Below are 24,800 nucleotides of genomic sequence, written 5' to 3'. Positions count from 1 at the left end.
GATACACATGCAGAATGTGCAGGTTATATGGGTATACATGTGCCATGGTGGTTTGCTGCACCTGTCAACCCTAAGCCCTGCATGCATTAGCTATTTGTTCTGGTGCTCTCCCTCCCTACACCCCTCTCTGGACTGGCCCCAGTGTGTGTTGTTCCCCTTCCTGTGTCCACGTGTCCTCATTGTTCAACTCCTACTTATAAGTGAGAATATGTGGTGTTTGGTTTTCTATTCCTGTGTTAGTCTGCAAAGGACATGACCTCATTTCTTTTTATGGCTGCATAGTATTCCATGGTGTACATGTACCACATTTTCTTTATCTAGTCTATCATTGCAGGAAGGATGCCCACTTTCACCACTATTATTCAACATAGTACTGGAAGTCCTAGCTAGAGCAATCACACAAGAGAAAGAAATAAACAACATCCAAATTGGAAAGGAAGAAGTTCAAATTATCTTTGTTTAAAGATGATATTGTATTTGGAAAACCCTAAAGACTCTACCAAAAAACGATTAGACCTGATCATCAAATTCAGTCTAGTTGCAGGATACAAAATACAAAAGTCAGTAGCATTTTTATGTGCCAATAATGAACAATTTGAAAAAGAAATAAAGTAATCTATCTCATTTATAATAGCTACAAATAAAATACCTAGAAATAAACTTAACCAAAGAAGTGAAAGATCTCTACAATGAAAACTTCAAAAGATTAATAAAAAAAAAATTGAAGAGGACACAGAAAAATTGAAAGATATTCTACGTTAATGGATTGGAAGAATCAATATTGCTAAAATGTTCATATCACCCAAAGCAGTCTACAGATTCAATGCAATCCTTATTAAAATACCAATGAAATTCTTCACAGAAATAGAAAAAATAATCTTAAAATTTATATGGAACCACAGAAGACCCAAAAGAGCCAAAACCATCCTGAGCAAAAAGAATGAAAGTGGAGGAATCCTATTACCTGATTGCAAATTATAATACAGAGCTATTGTAACCAAAACAGCATGATATTGGTGTAAAAACAGACACATATACCAATGGAAGAGAACAGACAACCCAGAAATAAATCCATACATCTACAGTGAACTCAATTTTGACAATGATACACTGGGAAGAAAACAGTCTCTTCAATAAATGGTGCTGAGGAAAGTGAATGCTCATATGTAGAAGAATGAAACTAAACCCTTATATCTCACCATATATAAAAATCAAATCAAAATGGAATAAAGACTTAAATCTAATACTAAATCTACAAAACTACTAAAGGAGAACGTTGGGAAAACTCTGCAGGAAGTTGGTCTGAGCAAAGATTTCTTGAGTAATAAAAAGCACAGGCCACCAAGGCAAAAATGAACAAATGGGATTATATCAAGTTAAAAATCTTATGCACAGCAAATGAAATAGTTAACAAAGTGAAGAGACAATCCGCACAATGGGAGAAAATATTTGCAGACTATCCCTCTGACAAGGGCTTTTATATAAGAAGCTCAAACAGCTGTATAGGAAAAAAATCTAATAATCTGATTTTTTAAATGGACAAAAAATATAAATAGATATTTCTTAAAAGAGACATACAAATGGCAAACAGATATATAAAAAGTTGCTTAACATCATCAGTCATCAGAGAAATGCAAATCGAAAGTACAATGAGATATCATCTCACCCCAGTTAGAATGGCTTATATCCAAAAGACAAGCAATAACAGATGCTGGCGAGGACGTGGAGAAAAGGGAACCCTCATACACTGTTTGTGGGAATGTAAATCAGTATAACTGCTGTGGAAAACAAGTCAAGCGTTCCTCAAAAAACTAAAATAGAGCTACCCTATGATCTAGCAATCCCACTGCTAGGTATATATCCAAAATAAAGGAAATCAGGATATCAAAGGGACTCCCATGTTTACCACCAGCACCATTCACAGTGGCCAAGATGTGGAAGCCACCTAAGTGTCCATCAATGGACAAATGGATAAAGAAATGTGGTACATATACATGATAGAGTACTATTTAGCCATTGAAAGAACGAGATTCTATCATTTGTGGCAACATGGATGGCCATTATATTAAGTGAAATAAACCAGCACAGGAAAGACAAACTTTGTATGTTCTTACCTGTTTGTAGGAGCTAAAAATTAAAACAAGTGACCTCAAGGACATAGAGAGTAGAAGGATAGTTACCAGAGGCTGGGATGGGGGGTCAGATGAAAGAGGGAAAGAGGGGGTGGTTAATGGGTACACAAATATAGTTCAAATGCATGAATAAAATCTAATATTTGAGAGCACAATAGGGTAATTACAGTCAACAATAATTTATTGCATTTTTAAAATAACTATAAGAGTATAATTGGAATGTCTATAGCACAAAGAAATGATATATGCCTGAGGTGATGGTTACCCCACTTACCCTGATATGATTATTACACATTGTGTGCCTGAATCAAAACATCTCATGTATCCCATAAATATACATGCCAATGTACTCATTAGAAAAATACCTAAAAGACATAAATAGGGTGGCTCATGCTGTAATCCCATCACTTTGGAGAATTACTTGAGGCCAGGAGGAGTTTGAGACTAGCCTGGGCAACATAGTAAGACCCAGTCAGTAAAAAAAAAAAAAAAAAAAAAAAAAAAAAAAAAAAAAAAGACATGCAGCATCCAACTGAAAGCTTGTGTTTCCAAAGCTCCTCAACAGCTAGTTTCCTGGTTTTGTTTCTTTGAAAGTACCTGCCAGCTATTCCAATGGTCCCTTTACATGAATAATATTCATTATAAAGAGCTACCATTTATCAAGCACTTATTTGAGTAGATAATTATTGCATTAAGAGTCTTGTTTACACTTTGGGAGGCCAAGGCAGGTGGATCACTTAAGGCCAGGAGTTTGAGGCCAGCCTGGCCAACATGGTGAAACCCATCTCTACTAAAAATACAAAAATTAGCCAAGTGTAGTGGTGCACGCTTGTAGTTCCAGCTACTCAGGAGGCTGAGGCAGGAGAATCACTTGAACCCGGAAGTAGAGGTTGCAGTGAGCCAAGATCACGCCACTGCACTCCAGCCTGGGCAACAGAGGAAGACTGTCTCGAAAAAGAAAAGAAAGAGAAGAAAAGGGAAGGGGAGGGGAGGGGAGGGAGTCTCACTTAGTTTTTAACTTTGACAAGCAGATACAAATATGCCCATTTTACAGATAAGGAAACAGAGCCTCAGAGAGGTTAAAACAGATAACCTTAATTCATAGGGTCAATAAGCAGCACTTATAGGATTATAAATGAGGTTTGAGTGAATCTGGAGTCCCTGCCCTTAACCATTACAATTTATTGGCTCACTCGCTTCTCCACTTTTCTTTTTCTTTTTTTTTTTTGAGACAGGGTCTAGCTCTGTCACCTAGGCTGAAGTGCAGTGGCACAATCACGGCTTCCGGCTCACTGCAGCCTCGACCTCCTGGGCTCAAGTGATCCCACAGCAGCTGGGACTACAGGCCTCCCACTATCTCCAGCTAATTAAAATTTTTTTTTTGTAGAGATGGGGCCTCATCTTGTTGCCCAGGCTGGTCTCAAACTCCTGATCTCAAGGGATCCACCCACCTTGGCCTCCCAATGTGCAGGGATTACAGCTGTGAGCCGCTGTGCCTGGCTTGCTCTACCTTTCAATACAACCTCTTTCTTTCCTCCTCTTCTTCTCCCTCAATATCCCTTTTCCTACCAGCATCTTTACCCCTAAGCTTCTATTAAATAGCGCCTATTTTGGAAACCACAAAGTAAATAAATCTGTTTGGAAGCTCTCCACAGACTTGGGGCAAGTCATTAGTGTGGGAAGGAGGAAGTGGAGAGGCGCAGAGGGAAGTGAGGGACTAACAGGTCTCAGGAACACACATTTGACTGTGTTTGCTGCATCCCATCATCTTTCCCAGATGAGAGGCTACGGATCCGTGGAACAGGCTTCCAGATGGGGAGAGCTCCCCCCTCAGCTTTTCAGCTTCTCATTCTCTGGATTCTTCTTTTTTGACAGTGATGTTTTCCACCCGAAATCTTGTCTGGACTGCGGGTTGGCCGAAGGAGGGAGAGAAAGGGGGCCCCACCGGAAAGGGGGTTGGGGAGAGGAAGAAGCAGCAAAAAAGAAAAACAGCTGGAACTCATCTCCTGAGGGCCAGCCAAGGAGGCCCAGGCCCTGGGAAATCTGCTTGTCTCCTGCAAACAGTCCCTCTCCCAGCTTCCTTTTCAGTCTGTGTGACCGCCGACTCAGACCATGTGTGGCAGCTCCCAGCAGCAGGCACTGCAGATGTCCCAGCAGAGATGGAGACCCCCACTGGGAGAGACCTGCATCCAAGCTGTGAGCAGCCAGTTGCCAAAACTTACAGATGTCCTTCCAAGTGTCAATGTTGCAAACCAGAAAAAAAAAATCCGATAAATCTAAGGGTATGCCTGACTCCAGCCAGGAGGGCACTGTGGCCAGCAGATATGTGGATTCTTAGTGATAGAAGGATAATAAAAGTACTGGACTTGATAGAAAGAGGAATTTTAAAACTTCAGTACTCTTATTTCTGCAGGATTCTGGTTTCCAGAGAGCTCGGCAGAGGGTAGGAGCCCTTGTGGAGGGAAAGGAACCAGGAAATGAGTTTCATTGTATGAATGTGGGGGAGAGTGAAAGAATTCTCTACGGAGGGTCTTAAAAGTCATTCCAGGGTTGTTTTAAATTTAGAGAAAATTAGGTCATTCTGCAATCATTTTAGGGCATGAGGTCAGGAGAAACTATTTTGGAAAATATATTGTATCATGTCACTTCCCTGTTTAAAACCACTGAGAGCTTCCATTAGAACCATGGAAACCAGGCATGGCAGCATGCTCCTGATCGGAGGTCCTCAGGATGCTGAAGCAGGAGAATCCCTCCCTTGAGCCTAGGAGTTTAAGACCAGCCTGGGCAACATAGCAAGACCCTTAAAAAAAAAAAAAGAATAAGTCCTGAATGCCCTGCCACAACCTGCAGACCTTCCTGGCAGACACTTGCCTACATTTCCTGCCTCATCTCCCATTCAATAGGCTCCCCACATGCTGTTCTTCTTTCAATCCTGTAAGCTCCAAACTCAGGCTCTTTATTGAACCTCTCAAAGGGAACCTGCTGTTCCCTTTGCCTAGAAAAGTGATGTTCCTGGCCTCAGCTTATAAAAATCCTTTTCAAACTACACACTATAACCCATTAGTGGGTGGTAAATTAATTTAGTGGGTCATAACTAACTTTCCTTTTTTTTTTTTGAGATGGAGTACCACTGTGTCGCCCAGGCTGGAGTGCAGTGGCACGATGTCAGCTCACTGCAGCTTCTGTCTCCTGAGTTCAAGCCATTTGCCTGCCTCAGCCTCCTGAGTAGCTAGGATTACAAGTGTGCACTACCACACCCAGCTAATTTTTGTATTTTTACTAGAGATTGGGTTTCATCATGTCAGGCTGGTCTCGAACCCTTGACCTCAAATGATCCGCCGCCACAGCCTCCCAAAAGTGCTGGGATTAAAGGTGTGAGCCACTGCGCCTGGCCCACAACTTACTTTTCTAAAAAAGATGTACATGTATATTCTGGATGCTGTAAAATAAATTTATTGCTAATGGGTCTCAGTTCATAAATTTTGACAGCCGCTGGCCTAGGAGTTGGTGGTGGATAATTCAGGCTTTTATTTTTTTTTTTAAGACAAGTTCTCATTCTGTTGTGGAGTTCAGTAGTATGCTCTCGGTTCACTGTAACCTTCACCTCCTGAGCTCAAGCAATCCTCCCACCTCAGCCTCCCAAGTAGCTGGACTATAGGTGCATGCCACCACAGCCAGCTAATTTTTGTATTTTTTTTCTTGGAGAGATGGGGTTTTGCCCCATTGCCCAGACTGGTCTTGAACTCCTGAGCTCAAGCAATCTGTCCACCTCAGCCTTCCAAAGTGCTGGGATTAAAGGCGTGAACCACTACACCTGGCCTTTTATTATTTTTTCCCCTAATAGTGCAGAGGCACTATTACCAATGTTTGATAGAGGTGAATTGCACCTCAAAGATCATTAACCAGCTTAACAAATGTTTGGTGTCCTATGTAGCGGAAGAAAAGAAGTTTGGGAGTTAACAAAACGAGCACAAATTCTTCCCTTCCTTGCTCTCTTGCTCTTGCAGTGTGATTGCAGCTCCACCTATCATGAAATGGACTTTATTTTTCCATCTCTGGAATCTGGGCCAACCCTGTAACTTACTTTGATCAATGGAACAGGTAGCAAATGTGACACAAACAGAAACTTGAAAAGTCCTAAAACATTAGGGCTTGCCCACTTTTCCTACTGTTAAGAATCCTGTAACCATCACCTTGTTTATAAGCCTCAGCAAGCCTGCTTGATAATGAGTGACACATGGCCCTGTTAGCACACTGCCCTAGCTGACAGCCAGCACCAACCCCCAGGCGTGTGAATGAGGCCATCCTAGGCCAAGTGCCATCAGCTGACCTGCTGGTGAATTGCAAACACATGAGCAAGCCCAGCTGGGATCAGCCAGTCCTGGCCCAGATCAGAAGAACCAGCCACTTGATCTGCAGACTTGTGAGTAATAATACATGCTGTTGTTTCAAGCTACAAAGTTTCAGGATGCTTAATTATTGCAGCAAAAGCTAACTGATACAAGGAAAATGGGAATGGAAATGGAAGTAAAAAGAGGAAATAAATGAAGGCAAGGCACAGTGGCTCACGCCTGTAATCCCAGCACTTTGGGAGGTGGGTGGATCACTTGAGTTCAGGAATTCAAGGCCACCCTGGCCAACATGGCAAAACTCCGTCTCTACTAAAAATACAAAAATTAGCTGGACACGGTGCCACATGCCTATAATCTCAGCTACTTGGGAGGCTGAGGCATGAGAATCGCTTGAACCCAGGAGGCAGAGGTTGCAGTGAGCGGCGATCGTGCCACTGCACCCCAGCCTGGGCGACAGGGCAAAACTCTGCCTTAAAAAAAAAAAAAAAAAAAAAAAAAAAAGAAAGTAGAAAAGATGACAATGGAAGTTACAGTAAAATGAGAGGCTGTTGGCAATCTTTATCCCTTTTCTCCAGGCCTATAGGGAGGCTGAACTCTTGGTCCTGCAGAACATTAGGTCCATTCCTGAGTCTCAGGATGGTTGGTATTTCAAAGCCTAGCTCAATGCCTAACTTGTAGAATTATCCTCAATAAATATTTGTTGAATAAATCAATGGCTTGGAGATAATTTCTTCCCTTTGAATTATAAGATAAACCTTGAAAATTGGCTAGTTGCTTCCAGTCTCCATGTTGTATCCATTTGTGGTTGATACAGTTTGGATATTTGTTCTCCCAAATCTCGTGTTGAAATGCAATCCCCAGTGTTAGATGTGGGGACTGATGGGAGGTGTCTGGGTCATGAAGGTAGATGCTGGTAGCATGATTGTACAGCTGCAGAAACTGAGCCAATTAAACCTCCTTTCTTTATAACTTACCCAGCCTCAGGTATTTCTTTCTAGTAATATAAGAATGGCCTAACACAGTAGCATTAATAGGAGAATGGCTATATATGGGACCCATGATTAAAAGTTCCACAGCAGGCACTGCTATTTAGTCAACCCAATATACTTTCCTAAACTCCTATGTCCTTGTCCTGTTTTACTACAGAGGCTTGGAAAGGCTAAATATTCCATTTTCCAGACTCCCTTGCAATTAGCAATGGCCAAATGACAAAGATCAATGAGATAAAATGCAAGTCTGCTGGAAAAAATTTTGCTTTTCTAATAAAAGCAGCTCTGGGGCCAGGCATGGTAGCTCACACCTGTAATCCCAGTGCTTTGGGAGGCAGGAGGAGGAGGACCACTTGAGGCCAGGAGTTTGAGATCAGCTTGGGCAACATAGTGAGAGGCCCATCTTTATATATATTTAAAAAAAAAGCCAGGTGCAGTGGCACAGACCCATACTTTCAGCTACTTGGGAGGATGAGACAGGAGGATCACTTGAGCCCAGGAGTTTGAAATTGCAGTGAGCTATGATTGCTTTGCTGCACTTCACCCTGGGTGACAGAGTAAAACTCTGTCTCTAAAAAAAGAAAAAAAAAAGATGCTCTGATTGGCATTGCCTACTCTGCTCCTTTTCTTCCTACTTTGAATGAAGATGTGATGCCCATAGCTGTTTGGATTAGCAGCAGCCATCTTTTGATAAGGGAAAGTCCATAAAAATCAGAGAACTTGGCTTTGATTATTGGGAATTTTGCAAAGTCTGCGTGTGTCACATTTGCTGATTTCCCAGTGGCTCGGAGTTAATATGGCAGAGGACCAAAGAAGGGTGTGGATACCAGGAAATGTGATTCATTGGAGCCATTAATACAACAATCTACCATTACCTTCCTGAAGACACTTTATGTCTATCTTTGAAAAATTGCTGTAGTATACTTTTTATTAGAATAAGACATTGGACTTATCTGCCAAAAATTGTAGCAAATACACAAATCTATGTCTAAAATGTGAACAGTACCTTCTTAGACATGGCATTGTGGTACAGTGCACAGCCTACACAAATATACCTAGTGGTTGTGGTAAATCTTATCAGCCTATTTTAATTATGTTTTGAGGACTGGGTTCAAGTTTTATGTTTCTTTGGTGCTTCACACTTAATACCATGCCTACCATTTTATAAAAATGTGTCTTCTGTCACTTTCTATAAATCTACCTATCGCAGAGCCCCTCTGAACAGTACAGTGAGATCTCCGGAATACCTGCATCAAGATCACCCAAAGAACTTGATAAATGCAGATTCCTAGGCCCCACCACAGACTTACTGGCCTAAAAGGCAAAGCTTCAACTTCTTAGCATGGTGTCTGATATGGTTTGGCTGTGTTCCTGCCCAAATCTCGTCTTGAATCAAAGTGCTGGGGTTATAGGTGTGAGCCACCACACCCAGCCCAGAACATTCTATTCTTAATGCTAGTTAGAGTAAATATAGATTCAAGAATATCTTACTTATATTTTATTTTTGTTATGGAAATATCTAACATACATGAAAGTAGAGAGGCCACCACAATGATTCCGGAGTATCTAACACTCAGTTTCAACAATTGCATCTGCTGTTCTTTCAAATGATGCTAATTCTAAAATTCATTTAAAAACAGAGTTAAAAATCAATTAAGTTAATTTAAAAACACCCTTGTGTGTGGTGTTGGAAAATCAGCTATGGTTTTAAAAGAGTAACGTTAACAATCGCCGTCTGGCCCTCAGTGGTCACCTGAAGGCAGAAAGCCACAGTTTTCAACTCTGAGTGCCCTACTGGGAGAGGGGGTCTCAGACTGTCCAGGCAGGGGAGGGGACTGGCAATAGAGGAATCAATACTCTGCCCTGCTGCTCAAATTCCCCAGCAGCTAGTTGAGCCAATATAAGAAGAGCAATATGTGGGCCCCAAGGTTCTTCAAGGGGAAATGGACATCAGAGGTTTTGACTGGAGTCCCAGATTCACAAGGTGCTTCATATTTAGACTTTACCTAACATCTTTACATTGTTTTGTGAATGTATGTTAAGGAATAATTTGTTTAGTGTAAACACCTAACATATCCTACAGTTTGTGTGACTTAAATACCAAAGCATTTATCAAATTTTTTCTTAAAAAGAGTTTCCAGGAACTTCAGTTAAAGAAAGTGGCTTGGGGTGCTCTTGACCACTAGAAGGTTCGGATAGAGGTTAGGTTAAAAAACAAGCAGCACTTTTCAATGTTGTCCAAGATTTTCTTCACTACTAGCTCCTGGCTGAAGCTGACTGAATCGTGTCAAGGACAGAATTGGGTTCAAGAGTGGCAAAAATGGGGAAAAAAAAAAAAAGACCCAGAAGCCAATTGAATAAGATGGTTGGAGAGGCAGGAAAAGAAGCAGAAAGAAAAAATAAGAAAGGTGGGGTGGGGCACACTGAGAACAGACTTGGCGGAGAGGAGCAGTGTTCTCTTGGGGTCCACAAAAGGAGGTCTGGACTTAATTTTATTTAATCCAAGTGCTTTTGCCCTTCTTAGAAAGCAGGAAGCCAAGGCACAAAAAGCCAGGATCTTGATAAAAATTTTTTTAACTGGAAAGCAAATCCCAAGATTTTCCCTAGAGACACACTCACCACAGGACACATGGGTGAGGGAGAGCCTGAATTGCTGTTTCTTACATAAACATTAAAACCCAAGTCTTCCCATCTCTCACCCCCAACTGGCAGCTCTGGGAGCACTGACTCCTAGGAAGGCTTCCCACCGTCTGGGGCCACTCTGCTGTTCTATAGGGGGAAAACAATAAGAGGAATGAGTTCCCTACTAGGCTGGCACTGACCCACGACCGGGAAGCAGCCTTTTGTCGAAGAAAGGAGGAAGAAAGAATTGCTGACTGGATTCCCCTCCCTCCTGAGGGACCCGGGAGGAGGGCATTGAGGAGTTTGTGGCGTCCTGGAAAAAGAGTGGCCTTTGTGAAAGTGCAAGCTCGCTGGATGCTTGGAATGACTGCTCCTGCCACCCTTTCTAAGGTCTCTTCCAGGATGGGGGAGGAGTGCATTGGGAGCGGGGTAAGGACTTGCTTCACCACACAAGGAAGGCCGGTGAACCAATGACCTCTGGGTGAAGAAAGAGAACTAGGGTCTGGAGAAGAGCCAGTCAAGAAAGGCTGTGGGGTGGCTCGTTAATGAGCTCATCCATCCAGGAGGGTTAAATGGCAGGCAGCTGGGTTGCCCAGGAAGCAGTTTGCGCAGCCGAGGTGGAGAGACTAAACAATGCGCAGTGACGATAATTTCTTCTGCCTGTGACTCTTCTCGGAGGGTGTCCAGGTGATGGTGCAAAGACAGACTGAGAAAGAAGGCCTTTCTTTTCTAGTAGCAAGTGTGGAGAGCAGCAGCAATGATATTAAGGCAGGAATGCATTTCTCAGAAATCTAAAAGAAGGATCACTTTATTATTTTTGTTTCCATTATCAAATCAGTGGTATTGCAAAAAAGTGTCACCTTATTAATAACATTTCAAAACTATTTGTGACTTGCACTGCCTAATTACTTTGATTTTAGGTAGTGCAAAGCTCTTTGTAATGCATAATCTACACATGGCTCCTACTGCACCCCACTTAGGGAGAAAACAGAATGAGGGCTTTTGCAGCCTTACAAGTTTTTGTAACAAGCGGCATCCTTTTTGCTGTTTATGCATGAAAGGAAGCCATGGGGAAAGTGGATGAAGTGTGGAATTCCAAAATTTTAATAAATATCAAACACAAGAAAAATTCTCTACTTGGTTGGGATGAATCATGTTCTTTGCCAACTGCCTGTTAAAGCATTTTGATTCCATCTCAGGGAGGAGAGGAGGGAGGCAAGAAGGAGGAAAGAAACATCTTCAGGGTGCTCTAAGCAACGCATTCCCGCTTCCCGGCCATGGCCTCCTTTCTCCTTGCAACTGGAGAACAAAGCCTCTTTCAACATTCCTCAGCTTACAGATGGGTAATGAGGCAAGAAGAAGGTGAAGTATCCTAACCGAAACCCAGTATGAACGCAGTTCTCAAGTCAACTTAGTTTTTAAACCCCACTATCTCTGCTGTAGGCTTAGCTCTCCTCCTGGCCCCTCTCTCAGGCCACTTCCCCTCCCCTCCCTGTGCATTTGCAGGCACAGAGCTCGTCTTAGCCGGGGGAGAGAGGAGCAGAAGAGCCATTCGATCCATGTCCATCAAGGGCCTCGCATTTGGCCTTTGGGCCTTATCTCCAGATGAGCTTCTGCATGCAAGCGGTCATTACAGTTGCATGCGTGTAAAGAACCTGGTAATCAAGGCAGACCTTTAAAATACAGCACAACTACAACTTTTTGTAGCTCTTTGGCATGTCTTCATTTAGTACATTTACGGCTTCAAAAGGAAGTGTCCCAGGCCTCTTTCACCTGAGGACTTGCGGTCACTGTTAGCAAACTCACACAAGCGAAGAGGGACCTTTCTTTGCTACACAGCGTCCTCCGTGGTGAGCTAGAGGGAAGCGTTCTCAGCAGGGAGGGTCGCCCTCACCAAGAAGCCAAAGGGAAGAGGACAGAATCTATCTTGTAAGGACGCCCTTGGTCTTCAGAAGGAACACTTTTTGTTTCACAGCGATCTGTGGAATGTGGGGGTTCCCTGAAGAGGTGGGCGGACCCCCAGGGTCGTGCGTTTTCTCAGCCCTGGGCCCCTAGCGGAGCTGGATCCTTGCAGCGCTCAGGGTCGGAAGGTTGCTGCGATTCCGGACTCTTTCCACCTCCACAGAGTGGAGCCGCCCGGCAGTCGCTGGTCGTTAGGAGGCAACGTAATTAACAACGAATGTTTCCCCTTGGCGCCAATGCGAACACCCTAGGGAACTGCCAAGTCTGGCGCGGGAATCGCAGCTGGGGGTGTCTCGGGGAAGCCAGCGTGGGCGGGCGCGGGGGGCCTGGGATTGCCTGTGGGCGCAGCCAGCAAGGAAAGCGAGGTCGAGAGGGGCAGAGGTCAGAGACCCTCCTGAGCTGCTGGCCTTTTCACGTTTCGGAACCAGAGAGTAAGTGGAGAGAATGGATAGGGTCGAGGCTGGGACAGGCGGTAGGCTACTGAGGGTGGGAGGGGCTCGGGGGGGCGGGGAGACTGAGGCTGGGCGGAAAGGAGCCAGGCCGACCGTTCCCTCCAGGCGCTGAGGTCCGACACCCGCTGGATCTGTCAGAGCCGCCACCAGCCCTCTTCCTGTTGTCAGCAAGGACAGGCGGGAGGGCCTGCTGAGGGCCGGGCACAGTGCAGGGGCGAGCGCCTCAAGGTAGGGAGCCGCGGCTGCTCTCTGTGCCCAGGGGTTCAAGGCCTGGGAGCAGACGGGCTTTGAAGAGACTTATAAAACAGTGGTGGGTGCCAGTTTAGACATATTCCAGACATAGTCACAGGGCGGTCCCGACCAGAGGAGTTTGTCAGTGTTGTTACAATGCTTTATCTAATGCTTGTTACTATAGTTTTTGGAAGGCTGTGTGCACCTGGAGGAGGGCACGGGCCAACCTTACCTGCTTGTTCACTGCTTTATCACTCCCACCTGGGATAACTCTTGGCAACTATGATGACAGCATCCATTGACCAGGTGCTTAAGACAGGTAAGGTTGGTGCAAAAGTAATTGCCGTTTCTGCAATGAAAAAGTGACAAAAACCACAATTACTTTTGCACCATGTAAATACATTTGGCAGACATCTGATCCTCAGCGTAGCCTTGAGAGAGATTAGCCCCATTTTACAGATTAGCCAACTAAGGCATGGGATGATAGTGAATCTGGGTCTGAATGTACTCTGCCTGGCTACAAAACCTATGTTTTAAAATCATAGTATGAGGCATAAATTGCCTCAGAACTTGAAGAATGACTAGGCGCCCCAGGGGGGTTGGGTAGGGGGGAATTTTTGCTTTTATTTTCACAGTTTTGCCTCTCAGGTGTTGAAAGTAGTGCACCCTAGAAGTCCCGCTCATGTTTTGGTTGCCTGTGCTTGAGGCCTGTTACTCAAGACGTCTTGGCCGGTCCAGTGTCCTGGAGTGTTTTTTCATTTTTTTCTTGTAGCAGTTTCATAGTTCGAGGTCTTAGATTTAAGTCATTAATCCATTTTGATTTGATTTTTATATATAGTGAGATCGGGTCTAGTTTCATTCTTCTGCATGTGGATGTTCAGTTTCCCCAGCACAATTTACTGAAGAGACTGTCCTTTCCCCAATGTATGTTCTTGGCACTTTTGTTGAAAATGAGTTCCCTGTAGATGTATGAATTTATTTCTGGGTTCTCTATTCTGTTCCATTGGTCTGTGGGTCAGTTTTCATGCCAGTACCATGCTTTTTTGGTTACAATAGCAACGTAGCATAATTTGAAGTCAGGTAATGTTCCTCCAGTTTCATTCTTTTTGTTCAGGATTGCTTTGGCTCTTTTGGATCTTTTTGTGGTTGCACATAAATTTTAGAAAATTTTTTTTCTATTTCTATGAAGAATGTTATTGGTATTTTGATAGAGAGTGCAGTGACTGTAGAGTGCTTTGGGTAGTATGGACATTTTAACAATATTGATCTAGTCCATGAACATGAAATATCTTTCCATTTTTTTGTGTCCTCTTCAGTTTCTTGCATCAATGTTTTATAGTTTTCGTCATAGAGATCTTTCAGTTTTTTGGTTAATTCCTAAGTATTTTAGGTGTACATATTGTGAGATTACTTTCTTGATCTCTTTTTCAGATTGATCAGTGTTGACATATTGAAATGCTACTGATTTTTGTAGATTTTGTATCCTGCAGCTTGACTGAATTTATCAGCTCTAATAGTTTTTATGTGGAGTCTTTAGGTTTTTCCAAATATAAAATTATATCATCAACAAATGAGGATAATTTGAATTCTTTCTTTCTCTTAACTCCCACTCATATTTTATATTCACTGAGGTTCAACAGGTTTTGGCTCAACTGCCTGTCTCAATTCAGAAGCAAGTATCTCAGGTACTATTGTTCATGATGCAGAGAGGCAGTGAGTGAACAAAAAGGGGAAAACTTGGTTCTAATATCCCTGTACAGAATTATATACAGTGTGAAAGCAAAGAGGTGGGCAAATGTAAACCAAGTAAAGTTTATTTTTACTGCCCTATGGAGCTGTACATTCTCTCATCTAGGTCTTTTTAATTTCTTTGATACCTAGCTGCTTTCTTTTTGTCTAGACCTGCACAGTACTTAGGAACTATAACTCAAGCACAGTAAGGTGCCAATAGCTGATATTTGTAACTTCAACAAGCATTTAATGAACGTACCCTTGTTAAATCAAACTAAAATCTGGCCTGAAAAAGCCTCTGTACTCACATACTTGAGTCCTTATGGACAAACCATAACCTAACTTAGGTAGACAAACTATGATCCTAATTTAGGAGTATGCTTCTGTAACAAGAGCTGAGTCTTAGCCAATCCTGAGGCAGGAGAATAGGGTCCACTCACAGGTGGCCAGCTGTTCAAACTGTGTTCAAATAAGGCAAAGGCTGAGCTGTAGCCAGTCTGGCTGTTTCTGTACCTCACTTCTGTTTTCTGCATGTTAGTTACCTTCCCTTTTCTGTCCGTAAATTTGCTCTGGCCACGTTGCATTGCTAGAGTCTCTCCAAATCTGTAATTCTGAGGGCTGCCAGTTTGTGAATTTTTTTTTTTTTTCTTGGTTTTTACAATGGGAAAGGAAAGAGAAGAGTATAGATTTTTAGAAAGGGAATAGAAAAATTTTTGTCTTTTAAGACCTTTTACTGATTAGAAGAGATAAAGCATATATATGAATAACTGGGTTCTAAATCTTGGATATTTTGAGATCATAAGTCAGGTCTTTAAGTTCTTTTCCTTCCCCTATCTAAGACAGAGGATATGGCTGAGTGAGGAAACTAGGCGGCTGCAACCCTTTATGGCTTTTATGTTTAAAAGTCCAAACTCTTAGGCAAAGGAAGTTCCCTAGGACCAACAATCCCTCTTAGAAGAACAGAGGAGAAGGTTAGTGCTTCCTAACCCCCCAGAATCGAATCGTTTCTGGAAACAGAGGGGCTCCACTGGCCTGCTGGCTTGCATGAAGAATTAGTGCTCAGATTAGAAATGTTTGTGTGCGGTTTGGGAGTGGGTGGTCACAGAATTTATTGACCAAATCAGGACATATTTGACAGTGAAAGGGAGCACTATTAATAATTATGCTGGGACAGTAAGCGTAAACCAGGACCATCCCAGACAAACTGAGATATACAGCAGAATGGAACACAGGCAGCCTCAGAAACGACTCAAATGCCCTAAGCTGGGTGCAGAAGTACCAAACCACTGGGCCTGAAGGGCCAGCACGTAAGATTGATGGGCAGGTAGCCCAGTGTAACCTGGGCAATAATTAATTGATGACCCCTGGAGCCCTCTCCTTTCTCTCAGGCAATAACATGATTACTATTATTCATTAAACATGGAAAGGAAAAAAAGAGGGAAGGAGCAACTAGATTGTAATAAACCATAAGCCTCAAAAAAGCAGGGATTATATCCATTTTGTTCATCTACTTCTAGCAGAGAGATTTCAAAGTAAAATGCAGTAACTATTGAATGAATGAATTAATGAATGAAGTAAATCTGTATCCTGGGAATAATAGTGCTAGTAATAACAGACAGAGTTTAGGAGGAAGGAGAGTTTTGGTTTTGAAAATATTGACTTTGACTGAAAGCCATTGATCACACCTGTAATCCCAGCACTTTGGGAGGCCAAGATGGGAGGATCACTTGAGGTCAGCCTGGGCATTACAGCAAGACCCCATCTCTACAAAAAATAAAATAATTAGCTGGGTGTAGTGGTACACACCTGTTGTCCTGGCTACTCAGGAGGCTGGAGAAGGAGGATTGCTTGAGCCCAGGGGTTTGAGGCTGCCGTGAGCTACGATTGCACCACTGCACTCCAGCCTGGGCAACAGATCCAGACCCTGTCTCAAAAAGGAAAAAAAAAAAAAAAAAAAAAAAAAAAGGAATATTGGCTTTGAGGTGGCAGTGATATAGTTCCAAGGAACTATCTATGAGTCATGTGGACATGTGCAACTGTAGCAAGGGAAGTCAGTGCTTGGGAGTCACATGCATGTTAATAGTGACTGCTGGTCACTGAGGGAGATAAAAGAATAAGACCCAGTTCTAGGGGATTGGAGGAAAATAATCCAAGGGAGGCAAGAAGAAATTATCAAACTACTGTATTTGAATTTCAACAAGAGTCAAAGTTTAAGTTAAAGGAATGACTCTTTAAGGATAGAATTTAACTCACAGAGAAGGTGGGATGGGCGAGAATGGGCCAGTCAGTAAGTAAACATTATTCACTGGGGCAGGCTGTTAATTAGTCACAGTATCTTTTTTTTCTTCCTTTATTTAGTAATAGAAGCCCTATACCCTCACTGAGTTTTTTTTCCTCAACAATTTATTTTCAAAATGTTCAACAAAAATACAAGAATTTTACAATAAAAACAAATATACCCACCACCTAGATTCTACCATTAACATTTTATGGTTCTTGTTTGAGCACTAATCTATCCGTCTATCCATTTTAAATGTTGACATATTTCAAAAAAATTGCAGATGCTTTAAAATTCTTCTGTGTGCCTGTCATTACCCAGAGTTCAATATTTGTTTAGTTTTTCTTTTGTCATAAAATTTAAATTCAATAAAACGTATAAATCTTAAGAGTGTGTACACTGAATTTCCCCAAATGATAATATAACATTTTATTATAAATATTATAATACATTGGAATATAATATATAAGATATATCTAATATATAATTAATATACATCTATTATATAATTTATTTTTTTCAAATATACATCATAATTGAAAAAATTTTATAATGACCTCCTGTATACTCACCACCTAATTTTACCATTAACAGTTTATTATACTTGCTTTATCAGTCTATCCACTCATCTGCTTCCTTCTCAACCTAATTTTTGAGTCATTTGAAATACTTTATTTCTCTCAAATGCTTCAACATGGGTCATTAATCAGAGATAAATATATGTTTACAGTTTGCTTTCGTTTGTTGCAAAATTTACATGCGGGAAAATACACAAATTTTAACTGTACATTCACTGAATTTTAACACACATGCACCCATGTAACTTCACCTACGAATTTCTAGAACATTAACATCACCCCAGAAAATTCACTTTTGCTCCTTCTCATTCAATCCCTGCCCCACTTGCCCCAGAGTTTTAATGTTTTCTACCACTTCATTTGCTAATGGAATCATATGGTATATGTACACTCTTTTGTGAAAGGCTCTTTTCATGCAGCATAATAATTTTGAGATTCATTCATGTTGCTTTTATCAGTACTTCATGTCTTTTTATTACTGAGTAGTATTTAATTGTGTGAATATACCAAGTTGTCTGTTCTATTGGTGGATATACTTGGGCTGTTTCCAATTTATAATGAGTAAAGCCACCATGAATGTTCTTATACATGTGTTTTGGGGATGTATGTTTTCATTTCTCATGAGTAAATATCTGGGAGTGGATTGCTGGGTTATAAGGGTAGGTATATAGGTTAAGGTTTATAAGGAACTGCCAGATATTTTCCCCAAAGTGTTTCTTTCACTCCCATCAACAGGATGTTAGAGTTCTGGTTGCTCTACGTTTACTAACATTTGGAATTGTCAAATTTTATTTATTTTTTTTTGAGACGTAGTCTTGCTTTGTCACCAGCCTGCAGTGCAGTGGTGTGATCTTGGCTCACTACAACCTCTGTCTCCCGGGTTCAAGTGATTCTCCTGCCTCAGCCTCCCAAGTACCTGGGACTTCAGGAGCGTGCCACCATGCCCAGCTAATTTTTGTATTTTTAGTAGAGATGAAAATTCACCACGTTGGCCAGAATATTCTCAATCTCCTGACCTTGTGATACACCCACCTTGGCCTCCCAAAGTGCTGGCCATTACAGGTGTGAGCTACTGCACCCGGCCAGAATTGTCAATCTTTTAAATTTTGGCCATTGTAGTGGGTATGCAGTCATAACCCTTTATGTTTTAAATTTGCATTTCCCTGATGATTAATCATGGTGAGCACTTGCCTATTAATTGCCTATTCATGTGATGACTTGCCTATTATCTTAATAGCTTTTTGATGAACGATCTTAAATTTTGATGTCATTTAATAGTTTATGGTGTTCTGTGACCAGTGTCACAAAACTTTGCCTCGCCCTAAGTCACAGAGATATTCTTATATGTTTGCCTCTAAAAGCTTTACGATTATAGCTTTTATGTTTAGATCTATGATTTGATGGGATTCAAGACACATTACCCTAACAACTTGATATTTGAGGAAAGAACAGAAGCAAGAAGGTCACTCTTTGAGTTCTCCTGCCCTTCTTCCCTGATCCAGACCATAAAAGAGTTGACCTTCCCTTGAAGTAGACCATATGACCCTTATGTGATCTTTATGCCCAGAAGAATCTGAACAAACAGGCCTTGCTAAATTCCTTCCAGTTTATTACCATTAAATCCTATCCCTTTTATCCAATTTTACTTCTCAACTATCCACTTCATCAAACTTAGCATAGAAGAAGAGTTTTTCCTGTTTCTTTGGGTCTTCATTTCTGAAGGCTCCTGTGTCACATAAAACTTAAATACATTTGTATGCTTTTCTCTTGTTAGTCTGTCTTTTGTAATAGGTTCCTCAGCTGTGAATCTGGTGATAGGTGAGACAGGCTCATTTACAATTAACTTTTTTGTGTGGTGTGGTGTGAAGAGGTACCTGGTTTATGTTTTTCTAACATGATCATCAGATTATTACAGTTTTATTTGTTCAAAGGACTTTCTTCCCTATTTTGGTACCTCTTTTGAAAAATCAAATGACCATATAAGTGCTAGCCTATTTCTGGGCTCTATTCTCCAAAAATCTGTATCTTGATCCTTAAGCCAGTTACACACTTTCTTGATTGATCTTTATGGTAAGTCTTGCAGTCAGGTAATATACATACTCCAAATTTGTTATTATTTTTTCAGAATGCTTTAGCTATCCTACAGTCTTTGAATTTCCATATAAATTTTATAACAAGCTTGTCAATTAAAGACTTTGGGATTATTATCACTGTATTACATTGAATCTATGATAATTTTGGGTAGAATTGACATGTTTCCATTTATTTAAAATGCCTTAATTTCTCTCAATAACATTTTGTAGTTATCAGTACAGTAGTCTTGCATGTCTTTGACTAAATTTATTCCTGAATATTTTATTTTTGAGATGGAGTCTTGCTCTGTCACCCAGGTGGGAGTGCAGTGGTGCAATCTTGGCTCACTGCAACCTCTGTCTTCTGGGCTCAAGCGATTCTCCTGCCTCAGCCTCCTGAGTAGCTGGGATAACAGGCGTGTGTCACCATACCCGGCTAATTTTTGTATTTTTAGTAGAGATAAGGTTTCGCCATGTTGGCCAGGCTGGTCTCTAATTCCTGACCTCATTTGATTTGTCTGCTTCAGGCTCCCAAACTGCTGGGATTATAGGCATGAGCCACCATGTCCAGCCTTGAATATTTTATTTTTTAATACAATTACAAATTAAAGTTCTGGTTAGTTTTCAGTTCTTTGCTGCCAGTATACAGTAACACAATTGGTTTTGTATATTCACCTCATATCTTGAAACCCTGTTAAATTCACTTATTAGTTCTAACAGTTGTTTATAGATTTAAGACTTTTTTTGTAAACAATTCCATCATATACAAATAGAGATAATTTTACTTCTTCCTTTGCAAGTTTTTGTATTTTATTTTTTTTGCCTTATGGCAAAGGCTGGGTCCTCCAATACAATATAAAATAGAGGCAGTTGCAGTGGATACCTTCCCTTGATCCCAATTTTAGGGGGAACTTTCAATATTTCATTATTAAGTATAACATTAGCTATAAATGTTGGTATAAATTATATTTTTCAAGGAAGTATCTATTTCCTCTACATTGCTGAATTTTTTTGCATAAAGCTTATGATATTCTCTTGTTAGATCCTTCCTGATGTAGGTAATTTATATTCTCACCTTTTTTTCCTGGATTAAATTGGGAAATTATCAGTTTTATTGACTTTTGCTTTTGTTAATTTCCTCAGTTGTTTTTTCTTTTGTTGAGTTTTGCTCTTGACTTGATTATTTTCTTCTTCCTCCTTAGTTTTGGTTTGCATTGCCCTTTCTCTAGCTTTTTTTTTTTTTTTGAGGCAGAGTTTTACTCTTGTTGCCCAGGCTGGAGTGCAGTGGTGTGATCTCGGCTCACAGCAACCTCTGCTTCCCGAATTCACATGATTCTCCTGCCTCAGCCTTCCCAAGTAGCTGGGATTACAGGTGCAGGCCACTACACCCGGCTAATTTTGTATTTCTCCGTGTTGGTCAGGCTGGTCTCAAACTCCCAACCTCAGGTGATCCGCCCGCCTCAGCCTCCCAAAGTGCGGGGATTACAGGTATGAGCCCCTGCACCTGACTCTCTAGCTTTATTTTTTTAAAAAAGAAACAGAGAGTCAGACTCTTGCTTAGACTCCCTGGTAACTAGAACTACAGGTGCACACAACCATGCCTGGCTGATTTTTTTATTTAAACACTTTTTTTTTTTTTTTGTAGAGATGAGGTCTTGCTATATTACCCAGGCTGGTCTCAAATTCCCGGGCTCAAGCAATCTTTTCACCTTAGTCTCCCAAAGTGCTAGGATTACAAGTGTGAGCCACCATGCTTAGCTAGAGTGTTTAAAGTAGAACCTCAGCTATTGATTTTAGTCCATTTTTCTTTTCTAATACAAGCATTTTCTACCATAGATTTGATTTGTAAATGTAAACATACAGTGTATATAGTATTTCCCCATCTCCTTCTTTCAATGTATACCACAGTTTTTGATGTATTTCATTATTACTCAGTTTAAAATATTTTCTAATTTTTCTTATGATCTCCTCTTTGGTTTCAATATACTATTAAAGCATTTTCATTTCCAAATATTAGGGATTTCCCTAAATATCTTATTGTTACTTCTAATTTAATTTCAATGTCGGAGATCATAATCTGTACAGTTTAATTCTTTTAATTTTATTGAGACTTGTTTTATGGCCATGTATACGGTCTGTCTAGCTGAATATATCATGCGTAATTGAAAAAAAATTTGTATTCTTCACTTACTCGGTTTAATGTTCTAAAGTATCAGTTAGGTCAAGATAATTGACCTTGTTCCAGTTACCTATGTAACAAATCTGCACGTTCTGTACATGTGTCTTGGAACTTAAAGTAAGATTAAAAAAAAAATATTAAAACTAGGCCAAAAAGTCTCAGTAAGACTTTTTGGCCTAGTTTTAATATTTTTTTTTAAATCTTACTTTAAGTTCCAAGATTTGTTACATAGGTAAACATTTGCCATGGTGGTTTGCTCTACCTGTCAACCTGTCATCTAGGTATTAAGCCCCACAGGCTTTAACTATTTATCCTATTAATTGGTTAGGAGGAGATAATAAGGTCATAGATTTACTCCTATTTGATATAGTATTGGAAGTTCTAGCCAGAACTCTTGCTAGAGCAATTGGGAAAGAAAAAGAAATAAAGGGTGCTCAGTTAGGAAAGGAGGAAGTCAAATTGTCTCTATTTACAGACGATATGATTGTATATTTAGAAGACCCCGTTGCCTCAGCCCAAAATCTCCTGAAACTGATAAGCAACTTTAGCAAAGTCTCAGGATACAACATCAAGGTGCAGAAATCACAAGCATTCCTATACACCAATAACAGACTTAAAGAGAGCCAAATCAAGAATGAACTGCCATTCACAATTGCTACAAAGAGAATAAAATACCTAGGAATACAACTAACAAAGGATATAAAGGACCTCTTCAAAGAGAACTAAAAACCACTGCTCAAGGAAATAAGAGAGGACACAAACAGATGGAAAAACATTCCATGCTCTTGGTTAGGAAGAATCAATATTGTGAAAATGGACATACTGCCCAAGATAATTTATAGATTCCATGCTATCCCCATCATGCTACCTATGACCCTTTTCACAGAAATAGGAAAAACCACCTCAAACTTCATATGGAACCAAAAGAGAGCCCGCATAGCCAAGACAATTCTAAGCAAAAAGAACAAAGCTGGAGGCATCACGCTACCCAACTTCAAACTATACTACAAAGCTACAGTAATCAGAACAGCGTGGTACTGGTACCAAAACAGATATAGACCAATGGAACAGAACAAAGGCCTCAGAGGCAATGCCACACATCTACAACCATCTGATCTTTGACAAACATGACAAAAACAATGGGGAAAGGATTCCCTGTTTAATAAATGGTGTTGGGAAAACTGGCTAGCCATGTGCAGAAAGCAGAAACTGGACCCCTTCCTGACACCTTACACTAAAATTAACTCCAGGTGGATTAAAGTCTTAAACATAAGACCTAACACCATAAAAACCCTAGAAGAAAATCTAGGCAAAACCATTCAAGACATAGGCATAGGCAAGGACTTCATGACTAAAACACCAAAAGCATTGGCAACAAAAGCCAAAATAGACAATTGGGATCTAATTAAATTCCAGAGCTTCTGTACAGCAACAGAAACAATCATTAGAGTGAACTGGCAACCAATAGAATGGGAAAAAATTTTTACAATCTACCCATCTGACAAAGGGCTAATATCCAGAATCTACAAAGAACGAAAACAGATTTGCAAGAAAAAAACAAACCCATTCAAAAGTGGGCAAAGGACATGAACAGACACTTTTCAAAAGAAGACATATATGAGGCCAACAAACATATGAAAAAATGCTCATCATCACTGGTCATTATAGAAAGGCAAATCAAAACCACATTGAGATACTATCTCATGCCAGTTAGAATGGCAATCATTAAGAAATCTGGAGACAACAGATGCTGGAGAGGATGTGGAGAAATAGGAACACTTTTACACTGTTGGTGAGAGTGTAAATTAGTTCAACCATTGTGGAAGACAGTGTGGCTATTCCTCAAGGACCTAGAACTAGAAATACCATTTGACCCAGCAATCTCATTACTGGATATATATCCAAAGGATTATAAATCATTCTATTATAAAGATGCACACATATGTTCATTGTGGCACTGTTAACAACAGCAAAGACCTGGAACCAACCCAAATGCCCATGGATGATAGACTGGACAAAGAAAATATGGCACATATACACCATGGAATACTATGCAGCCATAAAGAACGATGAGTTTGTGTCCTTTGTAGGGACATAGATGAACCTGGAAACCATCATTCTCGGCAAACTGACAGAGGAACAGCAAATCAAACACTGTATGTTCTCTCATAGGCAGGTGTTGAACAGTGAGAACACATGGACATGGGGAAGGGAACATCACACACTGGGGTCTGTTGTGGGGGAATAGGGGAGGGACAGCTGAGGGTAGGGAGGTTGGGGAGGGATAACATAGGGAGAAATGCCAGATATACATGAAGGGTGGATGGAGGCAGCAAACCACATTGCCATGTATGTACCTATGCAACAATCCTGCATGTTCTGCACATGTATCCGAGAACCTAAAGTGCCATAAAATATGTATATATATAAAATAATTTTAAAAATCATAATTTGTATTCTCTCTTTAATTTTGTCAGTTGTGTTATGTATTTTGAAGCTTTTTAAATAGATATGTATTATATTTTTTGAGGAACTGACACTTTTATCACTATGAAATTGCCCTCTTTGTGGTAAAACTTTTAGTCTTGTATCTATTTTATCTGATATTAATATAGCCACTTTGGTTTTATGGTTACTAATTACATGGTACTGATTGCATATCATTTTTCATCTAATTTCCTTTAATATATTTCTAAATAAGTTTATCTTGAAAACAAAGTTGGGTCTTGGCTTTATGATTTATTTGGACAATTGCCATCTTTAAATTGGAATGTTTAGCTCACTAATATATAGTGTGATTACTGATAATGTTGAGTTTAGGGTTACTGTGTTAATGTTTTCTGTTTGTCTCCTTTGTTCTTTGTCCTCTGTTCTTCCTTTCCTGCTCTCTTTTGGAGTGAGGTTTTTTTTTTTTTTTTTTTTTTTTTTTTTTCTTTTTAAGATGGAGTCTTGCTCTGTCACCAGGCTGGAGTACAGTGCTGCAATCTTAGCTCACTGCAACCTCTGCCTCCGGGGTTCAAGTGATTCTCCTGCCTCAGCCTCCAGAGTAGCTGGTATTATAGGGATGCAAGCATGCCTGGCTAATTTTTGTAATTTTTGTATTTTTATTTAGTAGAGATGGAGTTTTACCACATTGGCTAGCCTGATCTCCAGAGTGATCTGCCTGACCTCAAGTGATCTGCCTGCCTGGGCCTCCCAAATTGCTGGGATTACAGGCTTGAG

Source organism: Sapajus apella, unplaced genomic scaffold, assembly GCF_009761245.1.
Source record: "Sapajus apella isolate SASKATOON/1434 unplaced genomic scaffold, GSC_monkey_1.0 scaffold121, whole genome shotgun sequence".
NCBI classification, from domain to species: domain Eukaryota; kingdom Metazoa; phylum Chordata; class Mammalia; order Primates; family Cebidae; genus Sapajus; species Sapajus apella.
This window is presented reverse-complemented; position numbering follows the sequence as displayed.